Source organism: Mesocricetus auratus, unplaced genomic scaffold (genome assembly GCF_017639785.1).
Source record: "Mesocricetus auratus isolate SY011 unplaced genomic scaffold, BCM_Maur_2.0 Super-Scaffold_100015, whole genome shotgun sequence".
Taxonomy (NCBI): domain Eukaryota; kingdom Metazoa; phylum Chordata; class Mammalia; order Rodentia; family Cricetidae; genus Mesocricetus; species Mesocricetus auratus.
In genome coordinates, this window is record NW_024429198.1 from 3,327,184 (window position 1) to 3,341,426 (window position 14,243).

General features: G+C 43.1%; 1 long non-coding RNA gene across 1 annotated transcript; it reads right to left on the reverse strand.

Moving 5' to 3' along the window:
* Positions 1-219: 219 nt before the first annotated feature.
* On the reverse strand, positions 220-11,818 carry LOC121144319. The gene is made up of 2 exons (XR_005881647.1): positions 11,769-11,818; positions 220-882 (listed from the first exon to the last, which is right to left on the reverse strand). It is a non-coding gene; the product is annotated as an uncharacterized LOC121144319 (long non-coding RNA).
* Positions 11,819-14,243: the final 2,425 nt, after the last annotated feature.

Here is a 14,243-nt window from a genome sequence, read left to right on the forward strand (position 1 = left end):
CACACACACACACACACACACACACACACACACACACACACTAAAAAGTGTTAGGTACTTCAGCCCAATCAAGGAAACAGTTAAGATTAACTGTCTCCATACCTCTTGGAGGCTGCAGTTCCCATGACGACATCATCACCCAGAATTTAACCTGCCCCGGGGAAGAAAAGGAATACAAAGAAAGAAAAGAGAAAAAGGAAAGAAACGAACGGGAAAATAAGACAAAGACCATTCAGCCCTTTATTAATGTCACAGCCTGTCACACAAGGCAGAGTGGAGTTCTTCTGGATGCACAAACTGCATTGTCACAGCGGTGAACTAAAAAGAGAGTCAAGTTTGGAGACCTAACGCCTGTCCTCCTAAGTTTGGATTAGAATTGCCTGTGGGCCAAATTCCCTCATTAGCTCCGAATAAATGTTTTCCATCATGAGCAAAAAAGGTTTTATACAAATTCCATTTCCCAGAACTCCATGAATGAAATGGAAACTCCCTTTTCTGGTGTTACAAAACAACTCTCCCTAAACCTGCCTTCTTCTTCTCCAAGTTCACTCTGTGTCTGCTAGGTGGCATTGCAGGCTAACGCTTGGGTCGGATAGCTCCCGGCAGGCCTCTGTGTGGGAGGAGGAGGAGGGAAGGAAGCGCTTCTGCTGCTTCCATCAGTCAGGATATCAGCACCATGGAAGGGAGGAGAGGCGCTCTAGCCAAGCCTTGGCCTCTGTCAGCTTAGGAAGCACTCCCTTCTTCTGGACAGACTGCAGCTGGCAGTGAAGGGGCTTCCTGACCACGTGCTTTGACAGTCTCTCGCGAAATTCTGGGGCACTTAAGCTCAGTGAGAAATGCTGTGGTTTTCTCTGTCCGAATCTTCCAAAAGGTGTTCTGCAACTGTGGAAGGAAGGTCCAAGAGACAAAGGAAGACATCATAATTCAAAGGTTTGGGGGAAATCAAGCTGCACCCTGCTCTAAGTGATTCCTCATTGTGGAAAACAATGGCTTTCAGAGCATGTTTGCCCTGAGTGATTGCGTTTTATTAGGTGCCTTCTGCTCCACTGTGACAGCCTTGCCTCTGCCTCTCCTAGTGTACATAGATAGCATAACTTGTCCACGTCTGCCTACAAAGGACAGACCGATAAATCTTTTTCCTTTGGGGGGGGGTTTGAGACAGGGTTTCTCTGTGGCTTTGGAGGCTGTTCTGGAACTAACTCTTATAAACCAGGTTGGTCTCGAACTCACAGAGATCCACCTGCCTCTGCCTCCTGAGTACTGGAATTAAAGGTGTGCTCCACCATGCCCCTCAACCCTTATTTTAAAAAGAGATACCACTTACAGACTTATCACAGTAGATTGGCACATATGGACACGTGGGTACATTCAAACCATACCAGAAAACTCAGGCCCAAGAACTTACCAAACATACCCGACAATGAAAGCATGCAACGCCATCACCTGGGCCCCATAAACAGGAACTGAACATTGAAATAGCAATGGCCTCACCAACCTGGGCACCGATTTCTCGGTGTGGGGGCAACTGACAGGCAGGAACTTCCCAGCTGTCTCTAGGGGTTTTAGCTTGACTCAGTACCCACTACACAATGTAGCCTATTTTCAGTGCCTCCCATCCGTCCTGATGTCAGTCTGGACCAGGTCCTGGACCTTGCTTCTATGACCTCTCTGGTCCCCTGCATCTGACTCAGACCTGTAGCCCAGGCTCAAACCTGCAGCAGTTGTGAGCTCTACAACAGGTTCTTTAACATTTTCTAACCATCTGCCTTGGCCCTCTTTGTATCCACATCAGCTCTCTGTCTCCAGTGCAGTTTCTATGAACTCCACACCCCTGCTTGACCTTTTTGACCCCTTTGCAATCATTCTGTACATCTATCTGCACATATAGGGATAGCTACAATGACTGTGTGAGGTGTAATATGTAATTTAAGAGTTAATATCACCAATCAAGATTGCAATAAAACAATCTGTGTTTGTCAATGGATAGCTATCAAAGGAAATCAGATTACTTGGCAAATTGCTGCCAACCAAAGCAACACAACTTGTTTATTTATAGCTATTTTTTAAAGTTATTACATTATAGAAAAACACACTATCTGTCTGTGTTTCTAACTTAGTACTGTCAAAGCTGTACCAATACACAACCTTCTGAGCAAGCTCTGGGCTGGAGTGGGGAGAGTCCCACCTGTCTTTTCCTGAGCAACTGATGTTGTCCTGATGCATCAGGGTCTGGGACAGCCTTTCTCAGGCTCTGCAGCTTTAGGAGCCATCCTGGTGTTGAGGTCCCAGGAGGCCTGTGTGGTCTGGAGGGTATCTAGTAACTTAAGAGAATCCCCTTTCCACCTTGTTGAGGCCTGAAGCTCTGAGATTCATGATGACCTCTTGGCCTTAAGGAGTTAAAGATTCCTTTAAATACAGATGTGATGGGAAGGTATTACCTGGAGAAGCTGGAGAAAGAGCCCATGGCAAGAGGGCAGTGGTCAGGAAGAACCCCGGGAGGAACCAGGTCTCAGTTCCAGTGTCTAGGCAGGCTGCTGGCCCGAGAGGAGAACATGAAGACAGGTTTGCAATCTGGGCAGAACCATAGTGCATTTAGAACCTAAGAGCAGGACCCCGGTGGCAACTGCCCAGGGGAATCCAAAGTTCAGATGTCATCCAGGGTGCCCATAAGTGCTGTGTGTAGTTTATGGGTGTGTCCAGGTTTGTGTTCAGGCTCTTTCTCATTCCCTATCACTCTCCCTTGAGATCCAGTCATGCCTGGGGGATGTCACTGGGTCTGCTGGTTGGATCTGAAGATGCAGACTCGAGACTGAAGAGGAGCCTTAGGCAGAGAGGAAATATCAGCACACGTTCCAGAAAGGAGACTTCCTTAAGACACAAAGGTGCCTATCTAGAGGCAGAATACAAATTCCTATACAATGTAGAGCAGAGAAAACACGCTGAGAGACAGAGAGAAGGGAGGAAACACTACACAGAGTGTACTAAATGTTAAAGTAGGGAGGAGGAAATTGGGGGAAATTGCCAACAGCAGCAAAGAGAGGGAGGGAGAGGAGGGAGGAAGAGGGGAAGGGGGAGAGAGAGGGAAGGAGAGAGGTAGAGAGAGGGGGGGGGAGAAGAAGAGAGATAGAAGGAGAGAGGAGGGGAAGAAGGGAGAAGGAGCATGTGAGAGACTGATTGATTTATAATCATGAGAAAGTAAAGAAAAAATGCTAAAGTCCAAAAGAAGTAGAGGCGGAAAAAGCAGGCATAAAGATGGACGTGCGCCGGTTTCTGTGAGTCAGCGTGTGCCTTTCTTCTGAAACTGCCTGGAAGATATTTGTTTGGGTCAAGCTAGGCATTGCTACAATGTCATATTCACCCCAATAATCTATCTGTTTCAACCTCGAGGGATCTACAGCCTCCCTACATTTATCTCTGCCTCAGCCATGATACCTCTTTTGGCAGTAAACATCAGTAACTTAAGTGCCATGAGTCATATTTTCAATTTTTAATTAAATTATGGCCCAGCTACAGTTTGATTTATTTCAGCCCAAATTAATTTAAAACTGAGTCCACATAAATTTACGTGGCATATTTAATACAGTTTGCAACTGTTCAGATTGTGAAGTCTTGTAGATAGACGCAGTCTTCTAGCAGGCAGCGTGGCAGTAACTGGAGCTAAGGGTGAGGTCTACCTTACTCTTGAAACTGTGGCCGTAGAGGAAATCCGCTGCGCTCCTAGCAGAGAAGGTAAGGCGTACCTCCAGATGTCTACACTCTAAAAGCAGGGGCGGTATGGTAAAGGCGCATTAAAACAAGCGGGGGTGTGTTTCTTTCCCAGAATGTTAGAGATTGTAAATTTATACAGTAAGCATCCAGGAAAAGAATCCCATCTGCCCGTGAACATGAACTAAATCCTATTTTAAACAGCAGGAGTGTGACTCATACCGATACGGCGTTCCTAGAATTCTGATAAAAAAAAGAAAAAGAACCCATCACGTTAATTAATGTTCCTGAGAAAGGGTCATAGCTTACAGGAAATGAATTGGAAGGTGACAGGAAGAAAGGGTGGGGACACAGTGTTTTTGGCTAAAGACAACTGACAGCATCCATCATAAAGATCTTAGCAGATGGGAAACGCGGGGGAGGGGGGTTTGCAGGGGTAGGACAGATGAGGCTAGGGGGCCATGGGAGGGAATGGTGAGGGGAGGCACTGGTTGGAAGGTTGGAGCGAGCTGTGGGAGCTGGGTCAGGAAACAGGGCCTGGGGAAGAGTAGCAGAGTCCTTCTGCTTGTCTGGCGAGCCAGGTGATCTGTGGGATGGAGTTTTCTCGTACTCCTGAATGTTAAAGGGCACTCAACCAACCGAGCTGGCAATTCAGTTAACTCACTGACTCTTCCCGTAAAGGAGCAATCCCTCCGAGGGGTGAAAGAGTCCGGTTCTGCAAAAGGTGGAAATGAATAGGCTCCATGCATGTGAGCTGGAGTTTGGATGCTTGCTCTCCTGTCACCCAGAGGACGGGAGTGGATAATGGGAAGAGGTCACCACCAGGCCCGTGTGCGCCTTTCGGACTGCTTTGTCCTCTTCCTCTTCCAGGTGATTTCATGATGGGTTACAGACCCTCATTTCTGCACAAACCAGACGCAAAACGCCGCACAGGATACTTTGTTAACTCTTTTTTAAAAAAGAAAATATTGCATTGACTTGCAGCAGTAGGCTTGTGGGAACGAGAAGCCGGCTTCCAAAGTTGGTTCTCCCCACCATGTAGGTTCTGTGATAAACTCAGGTCCTCGGGCTTGGCACTGAGTGTCCTCAACTGAGCGCTCTCTCGCCAGCTTCCTTGTTCTTTTTTTCACAAATGCTTTGATAAAATGGGAAACATTAGCAAAGCTCTAAAACTCAACCAACCAACCAAGCAACACATTTGTCAGAAAGAAGTCAGTGTTCTTCAAGGGAATCTGGAAAGAGTGGGTGTCCTGCTCCTAGCAATTTCTGAAAATCATCAAGGATTATTAACTTTCCTGGGAGTAGGGAGGGCTGTGAGGACCCCCTGTGAGGTGGCAATGCCAGGAGCATCAGTAAATTCATCTCCAGAAGGTAGAGTTGGCCGCTTCTATTAAAGTGCTTTTGCACTGTACTGGGAGGCTGAGGGTTGGAGGAAATGTCTAGTGTATAATCTAGTAAAGCATCAGGAATGATAAATCCCTAAATGTTGGAGCCTTATGAGCCCGCCCCAAAGCCATGGGGATTATGAGCAGAATCCTCTTTGTTGTTTTGCGCCTGGTAAGAGTGCTGAGGATGCAATATGTATGTGATAAAGAGAAGTGTAGAGTAACTAATTCAATCTGCTAGACCATCAGGAAACACTGGAAAGTCCCACTTGCATGTGATACTGTTTTTATGAGACAAATGGCTTGACTGGAGGAAAGTGGGGTGCCAAGAAAACTTGAGTTATGCTTAGGAGGTGTCATCATGGGAGTCAAGACTTTTGAGCCATGACTAACTAGCTGTTGAGGCTTGGACTAATCATGTTATTTCTCAGAGTCTTGGATTTGCAGAGAGATCAGGCTACTTTTATTTGTTTATATTCATAATCAGTGTAAGCCTGCTTGATTCTCAACTATCAGCTAAGACTTGTAAGTTTCATTTCTTGTGTTCTGGATCCACCCTAGCAAGGAAATACAGAAGTAATTGATGTCCCGTCCCATCTCCCACTATTATTTATAATTCCTTGATTGGGAACTCATGGTAACTTATTACCTCTGTGCTCTCTAGTAAAATTTATATTTTCAATGATGTAATCCTGATCTTGACATTTTCACATCTAAGAAGGATGTTGAGCCATTGTTGGCACTGGTCAGTGTGCGTTAATAGATGTTGTGGTCTCTGTTCCCTGAGACCCAGTCCTCAGGGTCTTCTCCAGGACTGTAACAGAACACCAGCTGCAGCCTCCCCCCAATCCATGCCTTCTGGTATCCCACAGACCACCTCCAGCCTCCCTTTCCCATCACTGTGTCCCATCCTCTAATTTGGGTTTCATTCCTCTTTCTCTCCTCTCTTTACATGCCTCAGCTGCTTCCAAGTTTTCACCCCTTTTGGTATTGTTGAGTTGTCCTTCATGAAGCTGAAGACTCTCTGTACCCATCTTCTTCAGTCATCAATACAAGTGAGCCTAGGTTAGAGCTGTATCATGCTCAGTGGAGGCAGAGTCTTTCCTTGAGATGGAAGCTGGTTGGTAAATGTTCATATCCACTAAACCTGTCCACTAGAAGGCATTTTACTCTTTACATGTTCAGTCTTTGTTGTTTGTAAAGAGAAGCTTTTTCCTTTGAGTGAAGCCTTCCCGCCAGCCTGGTTCTAGAGTTGCATCATTCCCAAATAAACACACAGGAGTCTATATTAATTATGAAGCTGTTGGCTAGCTCTGACTTAAGTAATTACCCCATAATTGTTAATCTAAGTATTTCTCTTACCAGAGAATAGTTCCGGGCTTCCTACCCTATGGTGTTACATCTTGACTCTCTGTGTTTCTCCTTCCCAGTGTCCTCCTGGACTCCTAGTCCCACCTATCTTTGTTCCCTATTGGCCAACAGTGCTTTATTATTGACATATACACAGGACTTCCCCAACAGTTGTTGTTGTTTTGTTTTGTTTTGTTTTTTTTTTTTTTGGTTTTATGAGTCAGGGTTTCTCTGTATTGTTTGGGAGGCTGTCGGTCCAGCCTGGCCTCGAACTCACAGAGATCCGCCTGCCTCTGCCTCCTGAGTGCTGGGATTAAAGGCGTGTGCCACCACCGCCCAGCTTACATGTTCAGTCTTAATATAGATGCTTAACTGAATGTAGGACCAGATCTCTCTGATTCTCTTGCAGCTAGGTGTGGCTATGTGGTTCTGTTCTCCCATATAGGATGTTGGCACAAGTGTGTGTGTAAATTCCACGTTGTGTTCTTAAATGGAAGCCATGGGTTCCTTTTTAATTTTCCATGCTGAAAGTAGGTATAGAGATTAGGTATTGCCATCCACTCAAATCAAGAATTTTCCTTTGGAGTGACTGAACATGACAAAGACAGAAAAGTCTTCCTGCTGGGGATTATTTGACAACCTTGAGTGGTTTACTTCCATGCCTCTTATACACGAGAGAGAAATAATCTTGCTTGTTTATGCCACCTCCTCTTCAGAAATTATGTTCCTACAGATGAAATTAGTTATGATACAGTCTTTTTTCTTTCCTAAGGCAAAACTCATCACTGTATACAGCCACAATCAAGCCCCACTCAATGCTGTTTCTCATCTTTTGAAGGCTCCAGGCATCATCATAGTCTATTTATTTTCCTTTTAAGTAAAGCACTTGGTTATCATGAAAAACTCATATTTCCCTTAGCCACATACATTGATTATTTCATGCAAATTAGTGCTGGAACCCTTTTAAGGGGATTCAGCCTTTCCTTGTCCTGGGAAACACTGCCAAACTTGAACAAACAGATGCTAGATTTTGATCCAGTCATCTTCCCCAAACCTTTAAACACACACTGGAGCTAGCCTAAATTTAACTATCATTTGTATTTTGAAATCTAGACAACCAGAACAAAGGCTAAAAAGTGGTGCATGTAGGTTTGGAGACAAAGGAAACAGTGGGAAATGGCAGAAGCAAGGCTTCTCCATCCTGCTCTGGACAATCTAAGGTAACCTTATGCTCTTTGCTTCCTGAACCTGATGCCCAGATCTTCTTCCCTGAGAAGGTGGCAGTCATGTATTGGTAAGACATTTCGGGACATGCTGCCCTCAGAGTATGGGTGGATGGTGGGAGAGACATTACCAAGACAGGCTAACCAGTGGACATAATGCTGGAACAAGTCAACAGTTTGGTTCTACTGGCCTATGTTTGACTCTGAAATCTCACAGACATCACCTACGTCACAGTGGACAGGTGACTTCATGTCTTTAGGACTTAGATTCCATATGTGTAAAATGGAATCTGTTATAATACTATCTAATAGTTTTATTGTGTTGGGTCAGTGAGGTAATAGGTGAAAAGTGATCAATTTGGTACATAATAAACTCTTAATCAATGACAGCTCTGAAAACAAAACAACAAACAAACAAAACCTGACTGAATAAAGAAGCATGAAATTTATCAAGGTTTGGTTTACCAAAGTATTTGTGAGGCTTAAGAGAAAATATGCTCACCAGTTTAGAGCTGAAATTTCCCATCAAGGTGGACAATCTTGGGCAGATAAAGAGTTGATATTGGCAGATATCAATTTGAGTTGATAGAATGATTATTTAACATCCTTGAAGTCCTAGGTTTGACCTCTAGCACCCCATAAAACTGAATGTGGTAGTACATGCCTATAATCTCAGAACTTGGGATCAGGGGTTAGAGATAATAAACTCAAAAGTTCAAGGCTAACTCGGGCTACTAGGATACAGGAGACCCTGCATCAAAACAAAACGAAACCCCCAAACCAACCAAACAAAAATGGGGGCAAAATTCACAAGGCTTCAAATCTACACAATGACAGGCTCTTCATTTGCTTTTGCCTAAAGGCCGTGAGACACTGGGCCATCATGAGATTCAGCATTCACTATGCACTGTTGCAACTGTTTTGTATGCATTAGTTATTTATTCTACTATCCTAGGGAAACAAGATCCATGATCCCCCTCAGAACTAATACCACAGAGAGGTCAAGTAATGGGGCTAAGGTCATTCTACTGTGCTTCTAGTTGAGAACCCAGGAGATCCGAGCTTCAGTCATAAGCCAATCATTTTCCCGGCTAGTATGAGGCTGACTTTAATTTTATTCATCACTAAGTAGAGCTTGGCTAGTCTCCAGTTCTGGCCCATCAGCATCTAGCAGAGAGATTACGTGGTATGTGGTATCAATATGAATTTGATTGCAAAAACTGAAATCAAGGAAAATTTTTGAGTAGATTGGAAACACCGAGACAAAGAGAACAGGCAGTTGGCAGACATGACTGAGGAGCACAACTCTACTTGTAAAGGTGACCAAGTAAAAGGAACAGTGTAATCTTCATCATCAACCCATCCCTCTCTGTTCTTTTGGTCCTCTGGATAAGCAAAGGAGCAAATAGATGTGCTGAAGTCAGCTCAAAAAAGGTAGCTCAGCCTTGGATGTGGAGAGCTGAATTTTGTGACACAATCAGACTGGTGGAACAGAATGGCTATTGCCATAATAATAATTCCATGTTACTAGAATTTTCTATAGCTGCTGAATTTCAGGATGGTGATGTCTAGTCCAGATCTAAAGATGATGCCTATGTTGGCCAATAATTCTCAAGTAACAAAACTATTCATCAAAATCTATGACATGTACAAACATGAGACAGACACTCTCAGGACACCAGAAGAAGGTGAAAAATGACTTTATGCTAAACACACTTGCAGATGAACACGTTTCTCACTAACAAAAGCTTCAAATTATCACTTTCCGAACCACCTGAAGTGGGGAGGAAGCCCCCCAGAGGCTGGTCCCCAGTGACTCAATCCCATTACCAAAAAGCACTCGCTGTTCCTATTTCATCCAGAAAGGTTTTCAGTTACCTTCAGATCAACAGGAAATTAATCAGTAAGTACAAAATTGAAATAGGATCTGCATCTCACTGTAGGAGTCATTATAATAAAAGCAGATTTGGCAAAATGGTTGTTATTTTAATCTTTCTCCTATCTGTTATTTAATAAGTTGAAGATTTCAAAGCCGAAAGCCCCATGAACAGAAGTTCCTTGGAGGATCAAATACCCACTGTACCAAGGCCTGTACCCTTTTGCCATCCAAACAGCTCCCCCTTTCCTTGTTTGGAAAACCCCAGCATGCCCTGACACTGTCTACAATTTTCTGAACTCATCTCAAACCACAACATCTCTGTCTTGAATTGTTTCATGTGCTCCTGCCCTTGTTTTGAAATGGTGTTATTTATCACTATAAGGCAGGGTGGAGAATACACTTCCTTATCATTCAATGATGTAGAAATATTAAATTATAAAACCTGGATAGAGCAGAGAACATAAAACCTTTCATCATGCAACTCTTTGACCTACTATCGTCATTATTGGGGGTAGGGGGAAGAAGCAGCTTCTCACTGTCTTCCTTATTATAGAATGAAAACCAGAGAGTCTAAATTAGAGACAGGATATGTGGAATGAGAGTGAGGAATGTTTCCTTATGTCCATGGCTTCTGTGTGTGTGTGTGTGTGTGTGTGTGTGTGTGTGTGCTGTGCATATGTGTGTACGTACAAGAATGTGGATGCACTTGTCCATATGTGCTTATGTAGAGGACATAGGTCAGCACTTGGTGTCCCCTTTGTTACTCTATGCCTTAATTTTTGAGATAGGGTCTCTTCACTGACCTAAAAGCTCACTATTTCAGCAAGACTGACTAGCCAGTAAGTACTCCCAGGTTCTTCCTGTCTCCTGCATTGAGTGCTGGAGTTGCAGGCGCTGTTTGGTGTGGGCACTGGGCATCCAAGCTCATGTCTTCATGCTTGTATGGCAAGCAGTTTACTCACAGAACCGTCTCCCTACCTCTGGCTTCTTGTTCTCAAAAAGAACCTCTCGTTTCTTGTCTTAAATTACATTCATTACAGCTACAGGACAGGTAGCTATAATAATGCAGGCAATTGGTGGGAAGTGGTACCAAGAAATGTCTAAACACAAACAAGTTTTAATGAATTGCAAGCACACAGAGACTCCCTTTCTTCCTATAACATGAAATGTTCTTCCAAACTTGATGGTACTTTTACAGCTAATCCCTGTTTGAACATCATCTCTGAGAAAAAAAGGGGGATTATTTTTTGAGGGCTGTATACTTCATTTTGAAAAGTGCCTTAGGGAATTCATGCACATGTCTGTCTTAAATTTAGACTCCATTGGCCTGAGTTCTATTTTTGGGTACCAAAGAGAATAGGATTGTCTTCTATAAGACTGCCTTTCAAAAAATGAAAAATAAGATTGGGTTGCACTGAGTCTTTTACTGGAGGTGTGTAGAAGTTTGAATGAGAACAGCTTACTGGCTTGCTCCATATGGCTTGCCCAGCCTGCTTTCCTATAGAACCCAGGACTGCCAGCCCAGGGATAGCACTGCCTACTATGGGCTGGCCCTCCATCATTGATCATTAAATGAGAAAACACCTTCCAGCTGGATCTCATAGAGGCATTTCCACAACTGAATCTCTTTCCTCTCTTATGCCTTTTGCTCTATAGCAAACCATCTTCAAAACTCAGTAACCTCAAGCTTTGTTAATGTGTATGAGTCATCAATGGGTCATCTGCAGGATTCTACCCAACCGGTCCAAGCCTGCCTGACCACTACTGGGCTTGTCTATGTGTCAAATGTGGGACTAGTCTTGAATAGTCTTACTCACATGCTGATAATTGGCTGGCTAGCAGTTAGGTGTGGAGGTAACGTTTCTCTCATCACATGGTGGGGCTAGCCTGAGTTTGTTCATGTAATACTGTCAGGGAGAGGAGTCTGGAGGTACACACTTCGGATCAAGTTCTGAAGCTGCTATGCTATCACTTCTGCCATAGGTTGATCATAGTAAGTTACGTAACCACTTGCTGTTTAAAGGACAGAAATGTAGACCATCTTGTGATGGGAGATACTGTTAAGGTCTTGTTTCAAAGACGTGTGTGCAGGAAAGGATGGGTGACTGTAGCCTTACTTACAATCTTGCACAGGGACTTAGATGTTGGCTTTACGGACGCTGTAACGATACGCGACACACAATTACTGAAAATAAGGCTAAGTATTTTATATAGAAAATTACTCACAAGATACCAAACCCCGAGAAGCCCAGCAGATCTCAGCTAGCGACTGGACCGGAAGCCGAACTCCAGGAAAAGAGAGCGAGACTTCCTGTGCGCTGTCTTTTATGCCTTCCCCGTAACGCCCCTAGCCATGCCCAAAAGTGGGCTTGGCTAGTGACGTAGTTCCGCCTACGTACGTATACGTCTTTACGTCCAGCCATATACGTCTTTAGTCCTGCCTAAAGTGGGTGTGGTTAGCGGTGTGGTAAACCGCCCTTTTATTACCTCATCTGTATGCGCCTCTAGTAAGTCACATGTTTAATGGCGGCATCAGACTTCCTCCTACAATTCCCCTTTTAGTCTAAAAAAGGACAACTAACTTGTGTCCATGAACAAAATGTATCAAACATCTATTCTATCTAAACCTAAACTTATCTTAAAGAAACACCCAAATATGAACACCTCCTTCCAATCCCAACTCTAAAATAATGGAAAACTAACACTAACAGGTGTAAACTTATAATATCAATAGTAGGGAAAGGGGGCGTGGAATTCTCAAAACTACTTCCTGCTGAGATGGGACGATGATAATCTCATGGGGACCTGTGAAAAGAAAATGTTAGTATAATAAAATCTAAGTAGATCAGACAGTCTCAGTATGGCAGGAGATGCTTGATTGAAGTTCCTGACTGAGGTTCTAGTGTTGATTGAAGCTCTTATCTTGAAGCTCTGGTCAGATTGTAGAAGATGTGCTATTTCTGTTCCTTGGTCTGGAGTTGTGTCGAGTGATGTAGTTTCAAGCCAGTTTCAGGATAGTGCTTGTCAGGTGGAGTCAATGATGTGGGGCAATTCAGATGCCTCCAGTCGAATCAGGTGAAGTCAAGGAAGTGGATCCTCATTCTCTTTCGGAAGCAGTTGAAGATTGCTGTCAGGAAATCCCTTGTTCTCTGGAAAACTCGAACATTACTGTTAACAAAGAAATATTTTAACTTTCATATGTAAGCATACAGAAGAGGTGACAATAGGGAAGATGGAAAACCTGGAGGAAATTAGACTGTTCAGAAAAAGAAATCCACAGATAATAGTCCCTCATTTTATTTCTTCTGTCTTATATCAATGGCTCTTTGATATAATACAGAAATTCTGAATCGTATTTAAATAACATGCTTGGGTTTAGAGTAGGAGAGCCAATCCAACTCCAAAGCCAGCTTCAGTTAAATGAATGGGAATTGAGGTATGTGAAGAAATAAAGATAAAAGGATACTATGAAAAAGCAATATAGAGAGATTTAGACTTTGATACCACACAGTGTGTGTTTGATGGTCCTCAGGGTAGCTATTCATTCTTCTACAGGAATCCATATGTCCAGTATTCTTTGCTGAGTTTACCTGTGAATACAAAAAACAAAACACTTCTCTTTCCTTTTAGGAGGTCCCTTTACCCATGGTGGACTATGAATTTGTAGATGGGCTGTTATCTTCCTCCTCCTGAAATGTTTTCTGTTCTGATCGAATTTTAATTAATTTTGATGGAACCCAAATCTTTTCTTCTCCTGTGGAAACAAAAGCATAACCCCTTCCCCAACGTAACACATATCCTGGTTTCCAGACTGAGGTCATAACATCCTTAAAATACACCGGTTGGTTCAGTTCAGAAGTCTTCTCTGTAGTCCAGTGTCTTTCTGCTGCAGTTTGTCCTTTTTCATCAGCATTAAGAAAATTCAACGTTAGTAAAGCATTGTGTAACCTGTGTCTAGGTGTCTTTGTTTTCCCTGGCTGTTTATGAAGCATCTCCTTTAAGGTTCGGTTAGACCTTTCAATTATTGCTTGTCCTGTGGGATTGTAAGGTATACCAGTTACATGTTTTATATTATAATATTTGAAGAATTGTTCCAATTTACTGGAGACATATGCTGGACCATTGTCAGTTTTTATTGTTTTAGGTATACCCATAACAGCCATTACCTCTAAGAGGTGTGTAATAACAGAGTCAGCTTTTTCAGAGCTGAGGGCAGTAGCCCATTGGAAGCCTGAGTACGTGTCTATAGTATGGTGTACATATTTCAAACTGCCAAATTCTGGGAAGTGAAATACATCCATTTGCAAAAGTTCATTTCTGTGAACACCTTTAGGATTACAACCTGCTGGTAATGGAGTTTGAGTGTACAATGAGCAACTGGGACAATTTCTTACTATTTCTTTGGCTTGTTGCCAGGTGATAGAAAAATCCTTCTTTAAACCTTTGCTGTTAACATGGTGTTTCTTATGAAATTCTGAAGCTTCCAACACATTACCTACTAATAAACGATCAATTTCATCATTGCCTTGTGCCAGAGGACCTGGCAGACCTGTATGGGATCTGATGTGTGTTATATATATAGGATGAGTCCTGTTTCTGATGATTTCCTGCAATTGTAAAAACAATGAGGTTAATTCTGTATTATCAGGAACAAATTCTGCCATCTCAATGTGCAGGACAACTCTTTCTGCATACTGAGAA